Here is a 24,632-nt window from a genome sequence, read left to right on the forward strand (position 1 = left end):
GCTCAGGTCGTTTTTAGAGCAAGTTCATAAACACTTAAGACTTTTTTTTTTTTTTTTTAAAGCAGAATATCTGTATAAAAAAATTCTGAAAATTTCTAGCATTTTTTGTCCCAACCTTGCGCCATTTTCGACACCACTGCTTGCACTCAATGAATGGGAACTCAGGTGCATTAAATATCCCCACAATTCATCCCTAGGGGGTCCAGCCAAGCACAGAACACGGCCATCTTCGGCAGGCCCATACACTGTGCAGGGTCACCGCTCCGCCCCAACAGGACATTTCAGGGCCCTGTTCTCGGGATTGAATCACTCGGATCCACAGTGATCCCTTATCCCGACTTGGGACAAATCTATTAATATTTCACACTGCTGAGCACTTCCTACAGCCTAGGTATCTCCCATTAGCACCTTTCTATATATAAATGTAGAGGTATGGCTGTATAGGTGCTTGTCCCCCACTAAAAATGACACCTTTCTTCTAGACACCAGTTGTGCCAGTCATGAGAAATCTAGTGTCTATGCAAATTAGCCAGGAAGTGCACTGGGGGCGTGTCAGTGCACTTGGAAAAAGTAGTCAAAGGGCAGTGACACGCCCCCAATGCACACAGCCTGATTTACATATGGCTTCTACACTAGAAGCGCCCATCTATGGATGATCACGTTTCCACCTATACATAACATATGCCAGTGGCAGTCAGGGCATGCAGGGAGTTGTAGTTTTGCCGCAGGTGGAGAATCCCCATTTCAAAACCCGCTGCCCTAGCTGTAATATATACACAGACGAAAATAATAGTGTCCCTCTTATGCTAAGTTTTATACGGCAGGATATTCAGAAAAAGCTCTGTGCGGTTTTCGGTGACTACAGGGACAGACACGGTGACGTAACACTCAAGACTGCAGAGTCGGTACTTTCCAAATATCCTTTCCTGTCCCCCCCACAGGTCTGTATAAGTGTCAGTTTATATGATCAGTGCCAAAGGTCTTCCCAAAATTGGAGTAGTGACCTCCTCTCACATCTGGGTCTGGATAGTCAGAACTTCAGACCTTTAATCTTTGCAAAAGACCCCAAGTCTTGTCTACTTTTTTGGTGTTCTTAGGCTACTTTCACACTAGCGTCGTGCACTGCACGTCGCTATGCGACGTTGCAGCGCACCAACGCATAGTGTGGAAGCGCCGCACAACGGGGGCAGCGGATGCAGTTTTTCAACGCATCCGCTGACCCATTGTGAGGTGCGGGGAGGCGGGGGCGGAGTTCCGGCTGCACATGCGCAGTCGGAAATGCTACCGACGACATGCAACGTTTTTTGGTGGCGACGGTCCGACGCAACTGTCGCACGACGGTTGCGACGTGTAGCAATGCGTCGCATTGCGTCGTTAATAAAAGTCTATGGAGAAAAAACGCATCCTGCAAGCACTTTTGCAGGATGCATTTTTTCTTCAAAACGACGAATAGCGACGTGCAGTGCACGACGCTAGTGTGAAAGAGGCCTTATCCTGCTTCTGATTTGCATCAAAATCTTCTTTTAAATTTACCCCTTTTTGGAAGTTATTTTGTTTTGTTTTTTTATGTTTGCAATTATGGTCAGGATTTGGCATTTCCAGATTTTTTTTTTTTTTATTTTTTTTTATTAAAAAAAAAGTTGAAAACAAGCCAAACTTTTAGCACAAAAGTACTAGAATCTCCCTCCTACACAGTGATTCTATGCACTTCGAAAAAAAATTTTTAAACGTTTTGGTACATTTATTGTGACTTTTTGCTCTAAAAAAAAAGAAAATGTACCAAAAATCTAAAAGACAAAATAAAAGGACTTTTCCTTCATGTCCCAACTTAAAAGATAGAAGTGATATGCTACCAACACAGCTTGTCATTGTGAAAAAAAAAAAAAAAGAAAAAAAAAAACTCATCATGACCCAGGTGAGGAATTTTTAAGAATTTAGCAGAAACAAACAAACAAAAAAAAAAACACACCATAACTGAACACTATAAGAAAGAAAAGAAAAAAAAAGTGACTTAAAATGCAAAATTATGTAACAGCCCTTAATGTCAGCAACTGTACCTCTGTATTAACGCAAGGTAAAATCATAGAAAGGAACTCTTAGTTAGATTACTTTATCTATAATCGTAATATGACATTATTATCTTAGGCCCCAAAATGATAAAAATTAGTCCACCTAAAAAACAGTTATGGTATGTGACCTGGGTTGACCGGCGCTGCAGATGTGAAGTTCGCAGCGTGACAATTTATGTGGATGAAATTTACAGCAAGTCCAAAGCATTTTCGCAGCAAAATCCACAGTAACATCAGTGGAGTTAAGGTGTTATCTGAGCATGCTCGGGTGCTAACTGAGTGACTTCGGCGTGCTCGAGAAACACGTTTGGGACCACACACCTGCTTGTCTCGCAGCTGTTAGACAGCCTCAACACATGCAGGGATTTCCTGTTTGTTAGACAATCCCTGCATGCGTTGTGGCTGTTGAACAGCCACGAGACATGCAGCTGCGGGGACTCGAACATTTTTCAAGCACGCCAACGAATATGTTAGCACCAGAGCATGCTCAGATAACACCTTATCCAACCACGTTCACTCATCACTAGTGAACAGCTCATTAGGATCAGCCCAAGGCAATTAGTTTCTTAAAATATTTAGCGACATATTGCTGCATGGTTACCCACGGAATTCCACCGATGAAACCGATACCATCAGGAGTTGTGTAAATTGGCAAAGTCATTTCTGCTGTATTTCTGCTTTATATCTAGGAGCAAAGTTTCTCAATGCAGCTTAAGTGATGTGTAATGTCGGAGTTTCATCACAAACTGGACGTCTAACGGCTTTAAAAAATACTGTATTTCTCAATTCTTTCAAGCGTGCCGGTTGTTTCAGGCAACATCAGTATATGCTGCCATGCCATGTTTTTGCTATTTCTGGCAGTTATAGGACTTATATCCTGCATTTTCACTAGTTCTTAGCCCTGCAGGGTCACTTTTTAATTTTCAGCTCTCTCTGAGCTAGTGGGTGGAGACTAGATGTTAATGTCTCCCATACACAGCGCACATAGACACTGGACTTCTGCCTCTATTTAGCACATAAATTGAGGCCATACCGAGCAGTGTAGGTGCGAATCCAGCACAGAGATTAACTACTCAATACAAAAGCAACAGCATGGAGGCCATTATCTCAACGCACTACTGGATTCCCAGTCACCCTGCTCAGCACTGATATATATGGTAGAAAGAAGAAGCATCATCTGCGCAAGTCTCTCTGCACCCTTCCCATTCCAAGATCCTCTACAATGTTTCCTATATTCACTTGTATTATTCACTAATGAACATTTTCAAAAACAACAGTAGATATATGAATATTTCTGGAGTCACTGGCCTCCTTCTGTTAAAATATTCTGCAATCCGAAATAAAAAAAATATATATATAAATATAATGGAAACACCTAACGTTTTGGCATCATACTCTTCGAACATGTGATAAACATGCAAGCCGTGACATATGGTAATGTTTTGTAGTTGATTATTTGTGTTATGTGATATGTGTATGTAAATTAACTGTTTGTTTTGCATAATTGTAAGAACATTGATAAGAACCTGATACCAATGGCAGACCTCTCGGATTTTCAAAGAGGCCAAATTGTTGGTGCTCGTATGGCAGGCGCTAGTGTAACAGAAAGTGCCCGAATGCTTGGCGTGTCAAGAGGTACTGTCTCCAAAGTAATGACTGCGTTTGAAAGAGAAGGAAAAATGTCTGCAGCAAAGCACAGGTCCGGCCGAAAGTCAAAGTGGACTGAGAGACCGTCGGACTTTAAAGCGAATTGTGAGAGAAGATCGCAAGACCACGGCTCCGAAAATCACTGCTGAGCTCAATGAACACCTACAGAACCCAGTTTCCACTAAAACTGTTCGTCGGGAGCCGCACAAATCTGGATTCCACGGAAGAGCTGCAATTAGAAAACCGCTGCTCTCAATGACAAATGTTTCCAGGCGTTTAGAGTGGTGTAGAAACCTCCAGAATTGGTCCCTCGAGCAGTGGAAACATGTGATATTCTCAGACGAATCATCGTTTACCCTATTTCCGACCTCCGGCCAAGTGTACGATTGGAGACAGCCGAAAGAAGCATTCCATCCAGACTGCCTTCTCCCAACCGTAAAACATGGCGGAGGTTCTGTGATGATCTGGGGTGCTATTTCGTGGAGATCCGCCGGACCAATGATATCCCTTCATGGAAGAATTAACAGCTGAGATTATTTACGCATTTTGGGCGACCAAGTGCATCCAATGGTCCAAGCACTGTTCCCGGAGGGGAACGCCATCTTTCAGAATGATAATGCACCAATTCATACAGCTAGAATCGTTAAAGCATGGCACGAGGAACATTCTAATGAAGTTGAGCATCTCATCTGGCCCCCACAATCCCCAGACCTCAACATTATTGAGCATTTATGGTCGATTTTAGAGATTCAAGTTAGACGTCGATTTCCGCCGCCATCGTCGCTCAAAGAACTGGAGGGTGTTTTATCTGCAGAATGGGCTAAAATTCCATTGGAAACAATTCACACCTTGTATGAATCCATACCTGGGAGAATTGAGGCTGTAATCGCCATATTAAACTAACTTCTATTGATGTTCCCATTATTTGGTCCAGTGTGTGTGTGTGTGTGTGTGTGTGTGTGTGTGTGTGTGTGTGTGTGTGTGTGTGTGTGTGTGTGTGTGTGTGTGTGTGTGTGTGTGTGTGTGTGTGTGTGTGTGTGTGTGTGTGCGCATCTCCAGTCATTGTATATTCAGGATTACTTGAAACTAAGAACGTACTACCACTATGAGTGCAAAAGTTAGCGCTAGGAATATAAAAATGTCATCAATAGAGGAATTAAGAACAATACGTTTACCTTTCACCAAGGACCTGGAAAGCATATGCAGTCTGAAAACCGAGACCGGAAAGTCAAGGAACTGGGAGCGCAGGTCGTCTTCTCATCCATCCTCCCAGTGGATGGACATGGAACAAGTAGATTGAACAGGATTCTACAGGTGAACAGCTGGTTACGTCGATGGTGCCGTGAGCAGCGTTTTGGGTTTCTTGACGATGGAGTGAATCACCTGTCCCAGCGTCAGGAGCTGGGACCCCCAAGAAACTCGTCAGCTTTCAAGCCAATGGATTTTGCACCAAGAAATCCGAAAAAGGACTCCCTACTAGGAGGAATATTTCACAAAGATGCCACCTATAGATGGCAGCAAAGAGCTAGTTTGCCCAAAAAAGCATCGCCTTACTCTCCACAAGGAGAACTGTTACCTTAGATGACCACTCCAGGCTTCTTCAGGGGTCCGTCAGTAGGGATCCCATATTCTGCTACATCTTGTGCGACTACTCAGCCCCAAGACAACGTTATCTTTACTAAACTGTGGTGACTGAACGGTTTACACACCCGCACCTATAGGAACAGCACAAAGGCTCATGGCACCGGCCTCGTTGCTAAACAGAGGAGATGATGTCATTGCAACACTCATATTTGCTGATCGCACCATTTGGCAACATGTTGCTTAACTCTTCACATACCGAGAACACAAAAATGCAAAGCGGTGATGGATGGAGGGGGAGGAGGGGAGCGATATTCCCGTTTCAGAGCTTCCATGTAAACTAATGCAAATGTTTACAGCCCTCCGAGCAAATCTAGTACAAATCGGAATAATGCACCTCGTCCAAACCAGCAGCTTCCAGGGTCAATGGAGTTTACATACAAAGTAGCAAACAGGAACGACTGCAACATAGTGAACAGAGAAGATCAGTAAGTGGCTACAACCCTGCGGGATGCCCAAGATGATCCAGAACTGGTAATAGTGGGATCGGTGGTCCTCGTCTGTGACTGTCGGGTCAGCACATGCTCAGCGTGGCAGAGGTAATGTAAGAGTTATGTCATTGTGCCGTCCGCTCCTTTATCACAGTGCCGAGTGAACAATGTAGGACAGCGCGACATTGGAAGCGTCAGAGCGTCGGACATTGACCCCAGTTAGAGAAATCCATAATGAAAATAATCCCCCTGCAATCCTGAATTTGCCAGATTATAAATGAATTTTTGGGAATCTTTGTCATAAGATTTCTCAGAATAAACTTACAAAAGTTTAAACGTGACTCCGCTACTGTGATACAGGTGATCTACCCACAGAAAACATCATCAATATCAGACGATGATCAAATAACAAAAGACTGACTGGCCCATCCATAGTGTGAATAAGTACATACTAGGAGGAGCTACCTCCATATTTAAAATACACACACACAAAAAAAAAGAAAGGTTGCAACCTATTGTGCTAATGCATGTCAGCGTGAAATATATGAAATATGAATAGTAGTGTTGAGCGATACTTTCCGATATCGGAAAGTATCGGTATCGGAAAGTATCGGCCGATACCGTCAAAATATCGGATCTAATACGATACCGATACCCGATCCCAATGCAAGTCAATGGGACGAAAATATCGGAATTAAAATAAACCCTTTATAAACTTGTAGGTTCATTCTACATGAAGGAAAACAACTAAGAATAATGTAGGATGTATTGGGGGACGTGGCGGAGACATTAAAGGCACAGAGGTTTAGCCCAATGTAATAGAATAGCAGGATTTTGTTTTTTTTAGGACGTTCGGCATTAGAAAGATTTTGACTATGTTAATTTTTTTTTTATTTTGTCAGATATTGATGTTTCACTACTTCCACGCCCTTCACCTTCTTTTTTACTTCTCCCACACTTTCTTCTTCATTATCCTCATCATCAGCTTCTTTGACATCAACTTCTTCACCTTATTCATCTTCTTCTTCATCTTCTACCTATTATTTTTTTGGTTACATTGTTCATATTCTTTTTATTTTACTATTATCTTCATCATATTCTACTTCTTCATCATATTCTTATTTGTGACAGGCATTCCCGTAGTTGTTATCTATAAAAGTTTGAAGATTACACCTTCCGTTCTGCCTGTCACAAAAGAGTTACATTTGTCCGCGTTCAGTTTGGCCTGCAGCATCAGGCTTTATCCAGGGGCACCACGAGGAGGAACGGACTCACCCCCATACACTGCTTAGTCTTCTTCTGCTTATAATTTAGATAATATTTTTTGCTCTGATATTTAGTGTTATGCTTAATGTTCTTCTGCTCTTTGTTCTGCAGCCTCTTGTTCTTCTGCTTCTCGGTCTTCCAGGTCGTCGTCGTCTCCAGGGTCGTCGTCTCCGGGGTCGTCGTCATCGGGGTGGTCTTCAGGGTCGTCGTCTCCGGGGTCGTCGTCATCGGGGTGGTCTTCAGGGTCATCGTCTCCAGGGTCGTCGTCATCACGGTGGTTGTCGTCTCTGGTGTCGTCGTCATCTTAGGGGTGGTCTTCCGGGTCATCGTGTCTCTTGAACTTGGAAATGTAGCAGAAGGTACAAGAAGGCTGAGAAAATGCCGAGAACCAGCTGATGGAACTGGAACTCGGATGGCTACCCGAAGGTCCAAGAGCCAATGGAACTACCGAGGACCAGCTGACGTTACTGGAACCCGGTTACTAAGCAGGAGGTACCCGTGCCTGAAAGCACTACCAAGGACCACCTGACGTTGGTGGAACTCGGATACCCAGAGGGAGGCACCTAAGCCAAAGGCTCTGCCCGGAACCAGCTGACGGTACTGGAACCAGGATGGGGAGCAGAAGGTACAAGAGCAAAAGACACTGCCGAGAACCAGCTGACGGTGCTGGAACCCGGATGGGTAGCCGAAGGTCCAAGAGCCAATGGAACTACCGAAGACCAGCTGACGTTACTGGAACCCGGTTACTAAGCAGGAGGTACCCGTGCCTGAAAGCACTACCAAGGACCACCTGACGTTGGTGGAACTCGGATACCCAGAGGGAGGCACCTAAGCCAAAGGCTCTGCCCGGAACCAGCTGACGGTACTGGAACCAGGATGGGGAGCAGAAGGTACAAGAGCAAGTGTCTGCGTGGCTTTTGCAGGACACGATGCCGGCTGCACAGCAGGGGAACAGCTGGCGGTGCTGAACCCCACTGACACATTGGCTGGTGTTTTTCTCTGTGCAGCTAGCAGTACCGGGCCCCAACTGGCGGTGTTGGAGCCCGGGCTCTGCAGGGGGAGCAGAGTGTAGGCCGAAGCCTAATTGAACCAATTTTAAAGGTAACCTTTAACCCCCCCTCAGGGGTTACAAAGTAGAAGAGCCACAGCTTATGCAGCAGTAGTGCTGCACAAGTCAAAGGTTGCTCTTTTAATTTTGCTCCTTGCACACGCTGAATGAAACACGTATAACATTTAGCCCTTTATACAGTCAAACTGTGTTGGAGGCGCGAGTTCCCTTTGTAATGAGACGCAGCACAGATGTCAAGAATCCCACCTTGGTGCTGGGTGCAGCCTCCTGAGCGTTGTTATTTGCTGTACAGGAGTCTGCGCTGTCGTGTTATCCCCTGGCCTAGCGCTGTTAGCGCTGCCCATCTTCTGACCTCATTTAATGTCGGCCGGTGCGGTTCGCGATGACCATGAATCCCAGCCCCGCAGTGTCTTAACATTGTTAAAACACTGCGGGGCTGGGATTCAGGGCCTGGCGCAGCACATATGTTCGCCTCTCGCACTCGGGTCCTTACACCCGCTGCAGACTGTGCGGCGTCAGCTGATCCCTTATCGCATGCCACGGCCATGAAGCCGCACAGTCTGAAGAAGGCGGAAGGAGATGAGGGACAGGCGAACTGATGCACTGCTCATGCCCATCAATCACACCCTCGCAGTCCCAATAAATAAGACACCGAGGGGCGTTGTGTGGGTCAGGGCGGCCGCAGAGGCGCAGGCAGCCAAACAATGATGCCAGAAGACGGGCAGCGCTACCAAGGGGGTTGCAGCGTGTCATTACAAAGGAAAGTCACACCACCGGGACGGTTAAATGGTCACACAGAGGACACATTTCAGACGTGTTTTCAGTTCCACATGTGCGAGGAGAATACGTTTATGAGCCACCTTGCACACATGCAGCATTACCGCTGTACAAGGTGGCCTTAAAAACGTACAAACGCCTGGGGAGGGGGGACAGGTTCCCTTCAATTTCAGTTCTTGTGTCTGCGTGGCTTTTGCAGGACACGATGCCGGCTGCACAGCAGGGGAACAGCTGGCGGTGCTGAACGCCTTGGGGGGGGGGGGGGGGGACAGGTAGGAGGGATTGCCACACACACAGCAGGGGAACAGCTGACATTACTGAACCCCAATAACAGAGGAGGGACTGTTGGGACTGTGCGTACAGCACTACCAGGCAACAACTAGCGGTGTTGGAGCCCAGGGACAGGTGGAGGAGGAGGAGGAGGTAGGAGGAGGTAGGAGGGATTGCCACACACACAGCAGGGGAACAGCTGACGTTACTGAACCCCAATAACAGAGGAGGGACTGTTGGGACTGTGCGTACAGCACTACCAGGCAACAACTAGCGGTGTTGGAGCCCAGGGACAGGTGGAGGAGGAGGAGGTGGGAGGGATTGCCACACACACAGCAGGGGAACAGCTGACGTTACTGAACCCCAATAACAGAGGAGGGACTGTTGGGACTGTGGGTACAGCACTACCAGGCAACAACTAGCGGTGTTGGAGCCCAGGGACAGGTGGAGGAGGAGGAGGTAGGAGGGATTGCCACACACACAGCTGGGGAACAGCTGACGTTACTGAACCCCAATAACAGAGGAGCGACTGTTGGGACTGTGCGGACAGCACTTCTGGACGGCAACTAGCGGTGTTGGAGCCCAGGGACAGGTGGAAAAGCAGAGGAACACAATGTAGGCCGAAGCCTGAGAAAGTCGAAAGGGAACCTTTAACCCCCCCCCCCCCCCCAAGGCGTTTGTAGCTGAAAGAGCCAGCTTGTGCAGCACAAAAGATGCAAAAGGAAAAGGTGGCTCTTTTCATCATGCTCCTTGCAAACACAGGACTAAACACTTATAAAATGTGTCCCCTGAAACCGTGAAACCGTCCCGGAGGTGGGACTTTCCTTCGTAATATGACGCAGCACAGCCGTCATTCCTCCCCCCCGGGCGCCGCGCCCCGGCTCCTCAGCGTAGTTTGATTCCGTCCCGGAGCCTGCGCTGTTATGTTATCCCTTGGCCAGGCACACTTAGCGCTGCCCATCTTCTGACATCATTTGGTGTCAGGCTGGCTGCGCCTGTGCGGCCGCGCTGGCCGAGAGCCCGCCTCGCAGTGTCTTCTGATTTTATCCCACTGGGGGCCTGGGATCCATGGCCATGCGCAGTGCATATCCTCGCCTCTCACTCCCCTCCCTACGGCTTCTTTTTCAGACTGTGCGGTGTCACGGCCGTGGCATGCTATTAGGGACCAGCTGACACCGAACAGTCTGAAGAAGCCATAGGGAGATGAGTGAGAGGTGGAGGTTCAGATATGCACTGCGCATGTCCATGGATCCCAGGCCCCCAGTGGGATTAAATCAGAAGACACTGCGAGGCGGGCTCTCGGCCAGCGCGGCCGCACAGGCGCAGCCATCCTGACACCAAATGATGCCAGAAGACGGGCAGCGCTAAGTGTGCCTGGCCACGGGATAACTTAACAGCGCAGGCTCCGGGACGGAATCAAACAACGCTGAGGAGCCGGGGCGCGGCGCCGGGGGGGTAGGAATGACGGCTGTGCTGCGTCATATTACGAAGGAAAGTCCCACCTCCGGGACGGTTTTACGGTATCAGTGGACACATTTTATAAGTGTTAAGTTCTGCGTGTGCAAGGAGCTAAACCAAAATAGCTACCTTTTCCTTGTGCAGCATTACTGCTGCACAAGGTGGCTCTTTCAGTAACAAACGCCTTGGGTGGGGGGGGGGGGGACAGATTCCCTTACATTTCAGTTGTTGTGTCAGCGTGGCGGTCGCATGACACATTGCCGGCTACACAGCTGGGGATCAGCTGACGTTACTGAAACCCAATAACACTGGGTCGTATGTTTTGACTGTGCAGACGGCACTTCTGAGCCTCAACTGGCGGTGTTGGAGCCCAGGAATTTAAGTTCAGGTTGTAGAAAGATGAACACAACAGGAGACCTGGATAACGTATACAGTGACCTAATTATTTAATCAGGAGGAGGAGTGGCAAATTCCTGTGAGATCCAGGCCTTGTTCATTTTCAGGAAAGTAAGCCGGTCAATGTTATCGGAGGATAGTCGCATGCGACGGTCAGTTAGTACACCACCTGCAGCACTAAAGACACGTTCCGATAATACACTGGCCGCAGGGCAAGACAGCACCTCCAATGCATACTGGCTTAGCTCTGGCCATGTATCCAGCTTTGAGACCCAAAACTTGAAAGGGGAAGAGCCGTCTGGGAGTACAGCAAGAGGGCAAGACATGTAGTCTGTCACCATCTGACGGAACCGTTGCCTCCTGCTGACTGGAGCCGTCTGTGATGGTGTAGACTTTTGTGGGGGGCACAGAAAACTGTGCCACAGTTGGGCCATACTGGTCTTGCCTTGGGCAGAGGCACTGCTTCTGCTCCCTCTTTGTGCAGAGCCTCCACCACTGCCTGGACGCACTGAGCTGCTTTGGAATGCACTAGCAGCACTTCTCTCAGTTGGAATGGAGAAGATGATGGAATTGACCAGTGTGTCTTGGTACTCCCGCATTTTTCGCTCCCGGTTCAACGGTGTGATGAGGCTTTCTACGTTGTCCCGGTAGCGAGGATTGAGGAGGGTGAACACCCAATAATCAGACATGTTGAGAATGTGGGCGATGCGGCGGTCGTTTCTCAGGCACTGCAGCATGTAATCCACCATGTGCTGCAGACTGCCAACTGCCCAAGAAACGCTGTCCCCTGCTGGAGGCGTGATCTCTGCCCGCTCGTCATCACCCCACCCTCGCTGTACACACTGAGTACTGGACAATTCGGTAACTCCCTCCTCTGGACGGATGTCTTCCTCCTCCATTGACTCCTCCTCATCCTCCTCACAAACTGTCCCCTGCCTACGCGTTTGTGAGGAACCACGTGGCGCTGACTGTCCAGAAGATGATGGAAATGGTGAATCCTCATCCTCCACCTCTTCCACAACATCATCCCTTAGCGCTTGCAGTGATTTTTCAAGCAGGCAGATAAGGGGGACAGTCATGCTGACTAGTGCATCATCTGCACTCGCCATCCGCGTGGAATAATCAAAGGGACGCAAAACCTGGCAGACGTCATTCATAGTGGCCCACTCTGTGGTTGTGAAGTCTGTACGGCGCTGACTGCGACTTCTTTGCGCCTGAAGCAGCTGGTACTCCATTACAGCTTGCTGCTGCTCACACAACCGCTCCAACATATGTAACGTGGAATTCCACCTGGTAGGTAGGTCACACATGATGCGATGTTCCGGCAGGCGGTGTCGGCGCTGCAGAGCCGCAATGCGCGCTTTTGCCGTGCTGGAACGCCGCAAGTGAGCACACTCTAGGCGGACCTTGTGCAGCAGTGCATCAAGATCCGGATAGTCCCTCAAAAAGCTCTGCACGACCAAATTGAGCACATGTGCCAGACATGGGATGTGAGTGAGGTTGCCGAGGCCCAGAGCTGCCACCAGATTTCGGCCATTATCACACACTACCATGCCTGGCTGGAGATTCGCTGGCACAAACCACACATCGCTCTCCTGCTTGATGGCATTCCAGAGCTCCTGCGCTGTGTGGCTACGATTCCCCAAAAAAATTAATTTCAAGACGGCCTGTTGACGTTTGGCCACGGCTGTGCTCATGTCGGTCGTAACAGGTACACGTTCATCACGGGTCCATGTGGAGGTGGACTGTGACGGCTCCTGCAGCGATGATTCTGAGGAACTGGTGTAAGAGGAGGAGTCAATGCGTACAGAATGGATTCCTGCAATCCTTGGAGTGGGCAGGACACGTCCTGCGCCACTCGCACGGTCTGTACCCGGCTCAACGACATTAACCCAATGGGCAGTGAGGGAAAGGTATCGCCCCTGTCCATGTTGACTGGTCCACGCATCGGTGGTGAGGTGGACCTTGCTACTGACGGCGTTCAGTAGCGCGTGTTTTATGTGTCCCTCCACATGCTTGTGCAGGGCAGGGACGGCTTGCCTGCTGAAGTAAAAGCGGCTGGGCACATTGTACTGTGGGACTGCCAATGACATCAAGTCACGGAAGCTGTCAGTCTCCACCAGCCTGAATGACAGCATTTCCAGTGACAGAAGTTTGGCAATGCCTGCAGTCAGAGCCTGTGCTCGTGGGTGGTTTGACGAGAAAGGCCGCCTTTTCTCCCATGCCTGTACTACCGATGGCTGTAGACTGGGCTGGGAGTGTGTGGATGACTGGGAACGTGGTGCTGCGGGTGGAATTACAGCGGGTCTCTGGACAACAGGGCCAGAGGTTCTTCCACGGCGATCCTGGGAGGAAGCCGAACCAGCTGCGTGTGAGCTAGAGGAAGAGGCAACACGAGCTCAAGAGGTGGTAGCTGCCGCTGTTGGTTGGCCTAGCTCTTCAGTGTGTTTTTCTAACTCCGCCGGGTGCCTGTTGCGCACATGTTTCCACATGTTGGAGGTATTGAGGTTGCTGACATTTTTCCCTCTTTTGACTTTTTGATGACACACCTTGCATCTGACATAGCAAATGTCATCTGCAACTGTGTCAAAAAAGGACCAGGCACTGCAAGTCTTGGGAGCGCCCTTTTTGGCTTTTGGAAGAGACATGCTCCTAACGGGTGCCAAAGCGGAGGCTGCAGGATCCGCAGTCTTCCCCCTCCCTCTCCCTCTTTGGGCCGTACGGGGAATCTCTTCCTCAGAGCTGCTCCCACCACCTTCCTGTCCCTCACGCCAAGATGGGTCAAGGACCTCATCATCTACACTACCCTCTGCCCCCATCTGCTCCTCCTGGGTAGTCTCAGCAGCAGAGCACGCACCAGTAAGTGGCACCTGAGTGTCATCATCAGCTGATGCGGCCTGCGATGTGGTGACCGGAGCCACTGGCCCACCCGCCTCTTCAGAGGAAGAGAGAAAAAGCTGTTGGGCATCACTGCACCCTGCCTCTTCTTCCATTTCTCCAATGCTGCTTGGCTGGCCCCCTGTTTCCAAGCCAAGAGATTCAGAGAACAGAAGTAGAGACGGCTCCTGTCCTGGGCTCTCTGTCTGCCTGGGCAATTTGGCAGGTGGTGAAGAGACAGATGGCTGCTCTCCAGTGCTCTGTGTCTGAGAGGATGTGGCACTAATTGAAGTTGATGCATTAGCTGCCATCCATCCGACAACGGCTTCAATTTGTTCTTCACGCAGCAGCGGTGTACGGCGCTCTGACACAAAGCTGCGCATGAATGACTGTTGCCTGGTGAAAGTGGGTGCTGATGAGTCACCGGTGCCCGCAGCAGGCACAGAATCCCCACGTCCCCTCCCTGCTCCGCGCCCACGCCCACGCCCACGTGCCTTACTCACTGCCTTCTTCATCTTGGTTGACTGATAAAGATAAGCAGAAAAGTACTAACGGCTTTGTGTGCTTATTCCTGAGCAACTCCTCCTAACAGGTATAAGAAACACTAATTTTCTAAAGTGTGGACTAGACTTTAATATGAGCTAATGTGGCCTACACAAATGTAAAGTGGTGTCACTGGTGTGTTTGGTGAACTTTATTATTTATTTATTTTTTGGGGGCTGAACTGACAACGGATAGAGCTGCAGTCACACGGAGACCGTGCAGACAGCCGTAAACGGCGCTGCAAGGCCCAAAAACCCTCCTCTACGTTATCCTATGTAGTGTTTTTCCACAAATTAGCTGGAGACGGGTGGAAAGACACTAATAGGATTTTTTTGAATAAATTAGCAGCAGACTACACTACTTGAAAAAAAAAAAAAAAAAAGAACAGTATGAGGCAATGAACCACCCTCCCTGAACTGAATACAACCAGCTATGGATGGCCTATGTGGCTGCACTCAGACTAGAGAGTGGGCTGCACTCACACACACACACACAGACCTTGCAGATCGCTGTGAAAACAGCGCTACAAGGCAAAAGCAAGGTGAATAGTAGGTGAACACAGCGGTTGCTAAATTAGCCTTTGGAAAGCACAAAGAAGCAAATCGCTATCTCTAAACTGTCCCTCAGTCAGCAAACAGCGTCCTGTCACTAACTGAATTCACAGCAGAGTGATCGCAAAATGGCGCCAGCGACTTTTAAACTGCATCATGACATCATTTCAGCAGCCAATCACAGCCTTGCCAGTAGTTTCATGCCCTCCATGCTAAACAGGATGTGCCCACACTTGGAATCATTCTCATTGGCTGAATTTCTGCATTTTGAATCTTGGAACTTCCGATTCCGGTATCCGATACGCGGCAAGTATCGGAATCCCGGTATCGGAATTCCGATACCGCAAGTATCGGCCGATACCCGATACTTGCGGTATCGGAATGCTCAACACTAATGAATAGCAATACGGCTTTTTAATATTAGGAAAAAGTGAAAAGCTTTGCACACAATTTGGCCAAATCATGCCTGCCCACCAACCAACATCAAGATAGTCTCAAGTAACTAATGTATAAGTAATTAAATGTATTCACATTGGTAGGGACTAGTGATGAGCGAGTGTACTCGTTGCTCGGGTTTTCCCGTGCACGCTCGTGTGGTCTCCGAGTATTTTTTAGTGCTCGGAGATTTAGTTTTAATCGCCTCAGCTGAATGATTTACAGCTACTAGACAGCTTGATTACATGTGGGGATTCCCTAGCAACAAGGCAACCCCCACATGTACTCAGGCTGGCTAGTAGCTGTAAATCATTAAATTGCCGCGATGAAAACTAAATCTCCGAGCAGTCTAAAATACTCAGAGGTCACCCGAGCGTGCTCGGGAAAACCCAAGCAACCAGTACACTTGCTCATCACTAGTAGAGACCCATAAGTTACTGAAGACCGCCTTGACTTTGGTTGATGGGCAGGCACGATTTGGCCAAAATGTGTGCAAAGGCCTCATTTTCTACTAATATACAAAAGCCGTGTTGCTATTCATATTTCATACATTTCACATTGACATGCTTTAGCACGATAAAGTGCCCCAACGATCAGCCGTTAGCTCCAGCAGATGCACACAGTGTCCACAGCAGGACAGCCCAGCTGTGTGCACTAGGTTGTGGCCGGTCTTCAGTACAGTATATCAATTCCTTTTCCATTTTCCTACTTGTTTGTAATATTACATTTTTCTTTCCCCATTACTTTTAAATCTTTTGCTTTTGTGTCACCCTACCCCATAACTTTTTATTTTTTTAGTTGAAAGTTGTTTTGTTGATTATGTGTTCATTCTTACTATTTTAGGATATATAGGATTTGTTGATTTTTTTTTTTTTATTCCAGTTTTCAAAAAGTGGCTAAATAAAAAATGAAAGTAGCTAATTTTAACCATTTTCACAGTATGGGTTAAGCTATAGTCACATCAGTTTTTCTTTTTACTCAAGAGCAGGTAACTATGAAGAGTTGGTGGAAAATCTCAAAACATAAGGATCTTGGCTGTAACATGTCCTTAAAGATTCATTTCTTACATTTCAATCTAGACTCTTTTCCATCAAACTGCGGAGCAGCAATATAGCGGCTATGGAGAAAAAGATATCAAGGAAAATGGAATCCATCAATGCTTGCCGATTACTGTTGGACAACTGTAAGACTATGTGCACACGTCAGGATTCTTTGCAGAAATTTCCTGACCAAAGCCGAGCTTTTTCTGCATGAAATCCGCATGCTTTTTTTCACTTTTTTCGCAGATTTTTTGTGTTTTTTTTTCCCCAATTGCATAATATAGCGGCAAAAAATCTGCAAAATTAATGACCATGCTGCGTTTCTTTCGCGGAAAAAAAACGCAACATGTGCACAAAAATTGCGGATTGCATTCTATTAATAGGATGCTTAATGTGTGCGTTTTCGCGTTTTTATAGCGGAAAAAACACAAAAAATCCTGAACATGTGCACAGCTTAAGAGATGATCCGATGTAGGAGTACAAGAGACAAGCAAAAAATTTGTCACTGAGTGAGAACCAAGTTTCGTAGTGCAATTTTTCTAATGGTTTCACAATAGCGTTTACACAGGTTTTAGTTATTTGAATTGTTGCTAAGTTTCCTCTACATAAATATCATAACATTGGCATAAAGTAATATTCTGCATCTTTATACTTGCAAACATTACAACTATGTTGACAATAGTGGTCAGGCCCGATGCTGCACATCCTACCCACATTGATTTGAATAGGGGGATGAACAGTTCCCGGCCGATGTCATTATACAGTCAATGGAGCTATGCAAAAAATAAAAAAGGTTCAAATGCTTTTTAGTCCCACTTGTATGCCATGATTCACAGAAAGGCCATAGTCCTCCCAACCCAAACTCAGTAGCCTTATTAGTATGTATGAGGGTGAGGAGACTCGTGGCCAGTCAGTGCATTGTGGTCTTTTCGTGAATCCAGCCTCAGCCCCACTTGAATGGTCCTGGCTAAAGGCCCCGTCTCACTAAGCGATTTACCAACGATCACGACCAGCGATACGACCTGGCCGTGATCGTTGGTAAGTCGCTGTGTGGTCGCTGGGGAGCTGTCACACAGACCGCTCTCCCCAGCGACCAACGATCAGGGGAACGACTTCGGCATCGTTGAAACTGTCTTCAACGATGCCGAAGTCCCCCTGCAGCACCCGGGTAACCAGGGTAAACATCGGGTTACTAAGCGCAGGGCCGCGCTTAGTAACCCGATGTTTACCCTGGTTACCAAAAAAAACAAACACTACATACTCGCCTTTCGGTGTCCAGGTCCCTTGCCGTCTGCTTCCTGCTCTGACTGAGCCGCTGTACACTGAGAGCAGAGCGCAGCGGTGACGTCACTGCTGTGCTCTCACTTCTCACTGTACGGCCGTCAGTGAGAGCAGGAAGCGGACGGCAAGGGACACCGAAAGGCGAGTATGTAGTGTTTGTTTTTTTTGGTAACCAGGGTAAACATCGGGTTACTAAGTGCGGTCCTGCGCTTAGTAACCCGATGTTTACCCTGGTTACCAGTGAAGACATCGCTGGATCGGTGTCACACACACCGATTCAGCGATGTCAGCGGGGCCTCAACGACCAAAAAAAGGTCCAGGCCATTCCGACACGACCAGCGATCTCGCAGCAGGGGCCTGATCGCTGGTACGTGTCACACATAGCGAGATCGCTATGGAGGTCGCTGTTGCGTCACAAAACTTGTGACTCAGCAGCGATCTCGCTAGCGATCTCGCTATGTGAGACGGGGCCTTAAGTCAATAAGGAAGACTAATATGGCGGCCATATGGGCTATTGCTAGATTAATGAAACTTCAGTTTCATTAATGATCAGATGACGTGGTTTTGGCAGCTACTCCATAAAATAAATGGACAGCCATGTAATAAGACACATGATTAGTTCATTGGAGTGGGGTCCTGAACAGAAGGCCCCCTACGAAGCATCCACATGCTTATGAGATATTGGTAGGTAGGGTAGGGTTACTCATCAGAGAACCACTTATAGAAGGCAACTGTTGCGGCAATAAGGTGCGGAGGCCCTTATGGGGGAAATTAAAAAATTTACAATGGCAGCTATATCGTGTGATAGCCTAGTGTGCAATAAACCATAGTGAGACCATGATCCTTAGAGAGGGACTCAAATAGGGAACCCACCACTATGACGACCACCTGCCCTATAGAGACAAGGCCTTTAAGCCTTATTATTACCCACTAGGCTTCTTTCCTCAATCTATTGATTACATTGTATCTGCAAATAATTCCTAATCCTCCAATAGCTCAGCTGTGACTTACAAGAGAAGCGGATTCACATGCACAGTAAGATCACACATGGCTCCTCCGTACGCTCACGTGACTCCACATTGTGATTCTAGCACAACTATCCGTAACAGGTACCATTACCGGTGGTGACTCACGCTGGGAATTCTCCGCTCACTCCGTGTAACGCTGCTTTGTATGAACAATGAGACGCATTAAAAAAATGTATATATATGCGCACGTACAAAACACAACTAAAAGGAGCAGCGTGCAGCTAAGCAGCGACCGTCCATAACAGGTGACATGCATACAGTCATGGCCAAAAATGTTGGCACCCTTGAAGTTATTCCAGAAAATTACTACAATTTCATGTTTTGTTATATGCATGTTTGCTTTGTGTGTATTGGAACACAAAAAAAACAAACAAAAAAGAAAATGCAAGTTGGACATAATTGCACACAAAACCCCAAAAAAGGGCTGGACAAAATGGTTGGCACACTCATGGTTGCACACCCTTTGGAATAAATCACTGCAATCAACCGCTTACTATAACTTTCAACAAGCTTCTTATACCTCTCAGCTGGAGTTTTGGAGCACTCTTAATTTGAAAACTGCTCCAGGTCTCTCATATTTGAAGGCGCCTTCTCACAACAGTTATTTTAAGATCTCTCCACAGGTGTTCAGTGGGATTTAGATCCTGACTCATTGCTGGCCTCTTCATAACTCTCCAGCGCTTTGTTTCCATCCACTTCTGGGTGTTTTTTTAAGTATATTTGAGGTTAATGTCCTGCTGGAAGACCCATGAGCTAGGACGCAAAACCAGCTTTGGTACTCTTCAGCTTTCATGATGCCAGCAGTCAAGGCACCCAGTGCCATAGGCGACAAAAAAACAAACAAAAAAAAACTTTGAATCTCCACCATATTTGACTATAGGTACTGTGTTCTTTTCCTTGTAGGCCTAATTCCATTTTCGGTAAACAATAGAATGATGTGCTTTACCAAAAAGCTCTATATTTGTCTCATCTGTACAAAAGATGTTTTCCCAGAAGGATTTTTGGCTTACTCACATACATTTTAGCAAACTGCAGTCTAGGTTTTTAAGGTCTCTGTCAGCAAAGGCGTCCTCCTGGGTCCCCTATCATAGTGTTTTTCATTTCATTCAAGTATTGATGGATAGTTTGCGCTGATACTGATGCTCCCTGAGCCTGCAGGACAGCTTGAGTTTCTCTGAAACATGATTGTGTCTTTTATCCACTACCTGGACTATCCTCCGTTGCAACATTTCATCAATTTTTCTCTACGGTTCACGTCCAGGTAGATTGGCTGCGGTGCCATGGGTGGTTAATTTCTTGATTATGTTGCGCACTATAGACAAAAGAACATCAAGATCTCTGGAGATTACTTGTAACCTTGAGATTGTGGATATTGTTCAACCATTTTGGTTCTCAAGTTCTCAGACAGTTCTCTACTCCTCTTTTTGTTCTCCATGCTTAGTGTGGCACACAGACACACAATGCCATGCTTGAGTTAACTTCTCCCCTTTATATTGTTTTCAGGGGCGATTTTCATATTGCCCACGCCTGTTACTTGCCACAGGTGAATTTGAAACAAAGTTGTTATACACACAATTTTGGAAAAGTGCCAACAATTTCGTCCAGCCCAATTTTGGAGTTGTGTGAAATTAGTTCCAATACACACAAAAGGAAAGTTCTGGTCAGGAGATCCGTGGCTTCTCCACACCGGACTATCTCTGAGGGAAGCCCAGTGAGCCATGACCCTTCGATAAACCATCCCAGTAGTTAAATCCCCAGCCATTAACGACATAACCCTATGTATGATGGGAAAACCACTTAAAACCCACTTGGCCCAATGTTTAGCCTGAGTCTACACCAGTTTGAGAACACGCATGCACAGAGATTTTAGGAAAAATACTAATTCGCTTTTTTTTTTTTTTTTTTTTTTAAACAGTGTCGGGAGAGAAAAAAAAAAATCCGCTGCAGATTCTGCTCCAAAATTTACATGAAAACAGCATCAAAGATTCTTTAAATAAGTTTCCTATTCCTTTCAGTGTGAAGTCATACCCAGGCCACGTTCCCATGTATAAAAACGCTTTTCTTCTGCAGGTGTCCACACAAACACGTACATTAGTAATCTGCTGCGTTTTCCCCTTTTTATTTTTGGTGCAGATTTCACAGCATTTTCAATGCAATTTTAAGTCCAGAAACGCTTGGTTCTGCTAATAAAAACCTGCACTTTTTTTACATTCATTTTTTTTTTCCAGGTATCCCTTAGAAGCCTAAAGGGAAAAAGTGCATTGAAAAAAAAAAAAAAATGATGTCAAATAATAATAATAATAATACCTGAGTAGCCTTGAAAGCTTGCAATTTATTACCATCTTTTCAGTTATCCATTAAAAATGTATCAACCACTGAGGACTGTCAATTCTAAATATTCTTCCATCTACTGGCTATATATCTTTCCTGTATCAGGAGTTGGCGGATGCTTTAGTCCAGGTCTGGGAAGAGATCCCTCATGAAAACATCCACCGCCTCATCAGGAACATGCCCAGGCATTATCTGGAGGTCATACAGGCACGTGGAGGCCACACACACTACTGAGCATCATTTCCTTGTCTTGAGGCATTTCCACTGAAGTTGGATCAGCCTGTAACTTCATTTTCCACTTGGATTTTGAGCATCATTCCAACTCCAGACCTTCGTGGGATATTAGTTGTGATTTGCATTGATCATTCCAGGCATTCTATTTTACTATGTAATGAATAAAGATTCGCAAGTGGAATATTTCATTCAGTGATATCTAGGAGGTGGGATTTTAGTGTTCCCTTTATTGTTTTGAGCAGAATGTGCAATAGCGATATTTGGCTTTCGAGGTGAAATTTATGGAAAATGTAAGAAGTTCCTGCTACAGTGATATTTTCTCATGACCGTCGGGCATTTACGTAGAAGCAGCAATGGTGATCTCCTCATCTCAAACAATTTACTGAAACAAAAGCCAACACCAGCGGTGGATGTACCCCGACTAGAAATGTCAATGTCTCAGTAACTCGTCATGTGGCCTTGAGCAGCAGTCACAGCTGACAACGACGTCTCGTGCAGTTCACAAGTGAAGTTATTGTCTGCCTTCTTGAAGGGCGACCCTCAGGTCACTGAGGTTCTGAGCTACGAGCCCACACTAACACCACCAAAGGCTCATCTGGTAACAAGTGGCGCTCCTTGACGGCTCCAATATCGCTGGCGGCCATCATTTCTGCTCGCGAATCCCTTCATTAGTGAACAGCACTGAGGCCGAGTGGTCCCTCATCCAGAGTAGATGCTCCCTGGCCCATGTAAGATGATGACCCCTGTGCCTGGTGGTGGGGTCAGGTATCACTCAGACCACGCTGATGTCAATGGTCTGACGTGACACTTGGGAGCCGCTCACCTCCCTCACATGTGTCTGGGGTTCATCACCCGGTTCTGTAGGACATTGTTCACAATGAAGCGGTCATCACTGTGAGATGTGGGCACAGGACGTCCAGGCCTCTGCCATTTCGGGACTCTTCCAGTCTCTGTTGCGTCCTGCTGATCAATAGCTAGGCGTCATCTTGGTCTCATGGTGTCAAAATGTGAACGGCGTGATGATGAGGAGGAGGAGGGCTGTAATATAAATTCTAACTGAGACCCCTAAATGTATTGGCCGATCCATAGATCAAACACCTGATGGGAATTCTGCCATTAACACCTCATTAGAGAACAGCAAGTTGTGCAAAAAGGACTGGAAACACTGAAGAGTCGGACGTCTGTTCAGATGTGTAGAAACCGGCACAGTAAAGTTCACCTGACGGTTTCAGAGGGCATTTTGGGGTCACCCTGAAATTTCACCTAAAAGCCAAATATCCCTAACTTTTTGTGGCGTGTAAATATATATATTTTTTATTACATACACAGATACGGAGTGGACATATCGTCGGTGCACCCTGGGCAGCCACACAGGAATCTGAGATGGGAGGGCCACTACGACCTCCATAGCAGGTGTGACTGCATTCCCCTGGGCTATTGCGGGCCCATACACCGTTCTTGGGACCATCTTCTGTGTTTGCCACTGTATATAAGCGAGAGGGCCCACGTAAACCCAGAGCGGCCCCCATAAGACCCCTCAGTGCCACCGTTCCTCTACGTGCTGTTACGCCATCTTCATCTGTCATGGACCCAGTCCAGCCCGCTGCGCCGGTCGCGGCTCACTGCCGCCGTGGGATGACAAAAGCCAACGTACACACACACTCCCGCTGCCAACTCTGCTCCGCACCTCTTTGTTTTCTGCTTTTATATAATTAGTGGGCAAACAGAAAACTATACAAACTGTTGCAAAACTACAATTCCCAGCATGCCTCGCAAGGCTTCAGATGACAAGGCGCACTGGGACTTGTAGTTTCACAACAGCAGCGGCCGCCATCACATACTGCGTAGCCACAGACCTTAACATTACAAAACTGTAACTCCCAGCGCATGCGTCAGTTACTCTAGTCGTGGAACTACAACTCCCAGCCGATCTTCACCTCTTTGGAGACTGCTATTCCCATTCTGTCCAGCAAGTCAGTGTCGATGAACTACAACTCCCAGCATGCCCTCCAAGGCTACAGACTCCTGGTGTCACCACAGGCTGCAGATACCATAATGAAACCATTACTCCCAACATGCCCTTTAACTGCTGGGAAACTACAACTCCCAAGCCAGGCCAGGTACTGGGGAAACTACCATTCCCAGCATGCTTTGCAAAGCTGCAGATGACACTGAGGACCTGCAACAGGTTGCAGCCGGAGACTACAACTCCCAGCAAGTCCTGGCAGCTGCTCTTACTTACAGCTGTGGGACTACAGCTCCCAGCATGGCCTGCCAGCTCCATAGCACCTGTTGTGAGACGGGTCTAGTCACTATCCCATGTTTTGAAGAACTAAAGCTCCCAGCATGGCCTCCCAGTAGCTGTAAAACTACAAGTCCCAGCATGCTTTACAAGGCTGCAGATAGTAGGGCATGCTGGGAGCTGTAGTTTCACAGAGGAATGCAGCCACAACTTGTAGCACCGTGCAGCTGCAGCTCCCCCCGCCCCGGCGGCTGCCGCTCCTCAGCACAAGTACTAGAGAGGCTGCACTCAGCATCTTCCGCCAGCCGCGCCCCAACAAAGCCTAGGAATCCCGGTGTGAACACCCACCTGGCCGCTGTGCGGTAACTCCCGGGCGTCCGTACTCCGGTAGGAGGCGCACTCGCCGCCGCTCCGGTACCATCACCCACTCCCGGCTCTTCTGTACCTCTCTACCTCCGCCTTCCGCTCCCAGTCTCCGGCGCCACGCCCCACGCCCGGCTTCTGTCATAAACCACGCCCACTGCATACCAAGCGCTGGCGTCATATCCCGCCTACTTACTCATAACCCCGCCTATTCGACCAAAGACTCCACCCCCTCCAACGCTAACCATCATTTAGAAAGAACTGGCGCCGTGCCCCGCCCCTTAATCACGCCCCGCCCCTTTTATGGTAATGATCTCTCCCTAGTCTACACGTGTTCCGCCTCTCCCGTTAGTGTCCGTCCTGGGCGACCGCAGGGCATCACGTCAGCCGCTCGCTCGTCACCTTCATTTAACCTCTTCCCAACTGGGCGATTTTTCATTTTTGCCCTTTTACTTTTTTTTTTCTCTTTTTACAATTTTTCAAAACTTTTTTATTCTTCCATAGCTGTATGAGGACTTGTTTTTTGGGGGATTTTTGGAGACGAGTTTTTTCCTGTGTTTTTAATGTAGCGAGATGATGTTTTTTTTATTGATAGATCGTTTTGTTCATTTTTTATTGTATTTTTTAGGGCGTTGAAGTCAACGAAAGGCGGAAATTCTGGCGTTTTGATTTTTTTTTTCTAC

At 47.4% G+C, this 24,632-nt stretch overlaps 1 protein-coding gene across 1 annotated transcript in view; it reads right to left on the reverse strand.

The window, feature by feature from the left end:
• Window positions 1–24,115, reverse strand: part of LOC143769622 (uncharacterized) — a 55,742-nt gene extending 31,627 nt beyond the window's left edge. Inside the window, exon 1 of the mRNA XM_077258332.1 lies at window positions 23,935–24,115. The gene's annotated coding sequence lies outside the window, so the exon portion shown is untranslated. The remainder of the gene's footprint in view (window positions 1–23,934) is intronic.
• Window positions 24,116–24,632: the final 517 nt, after the last annotated feature.

Source organism: Ranitomeya variabilis, chromosome 4 (assembly GCF_051348905.1).
Source record: "Ranitomeya variabilis isolate aRanVar5 chromosome 4, aRanVar5.hap1, whole genome shotgun sequence".
In the NCBI taxonomy this organism is placed as follows: Eukaryota; Metazoa; Chordata; class Amphibia; order Anura; family Dendrobatidae; genus Ranitomeya; species Ranitomeya variabilis.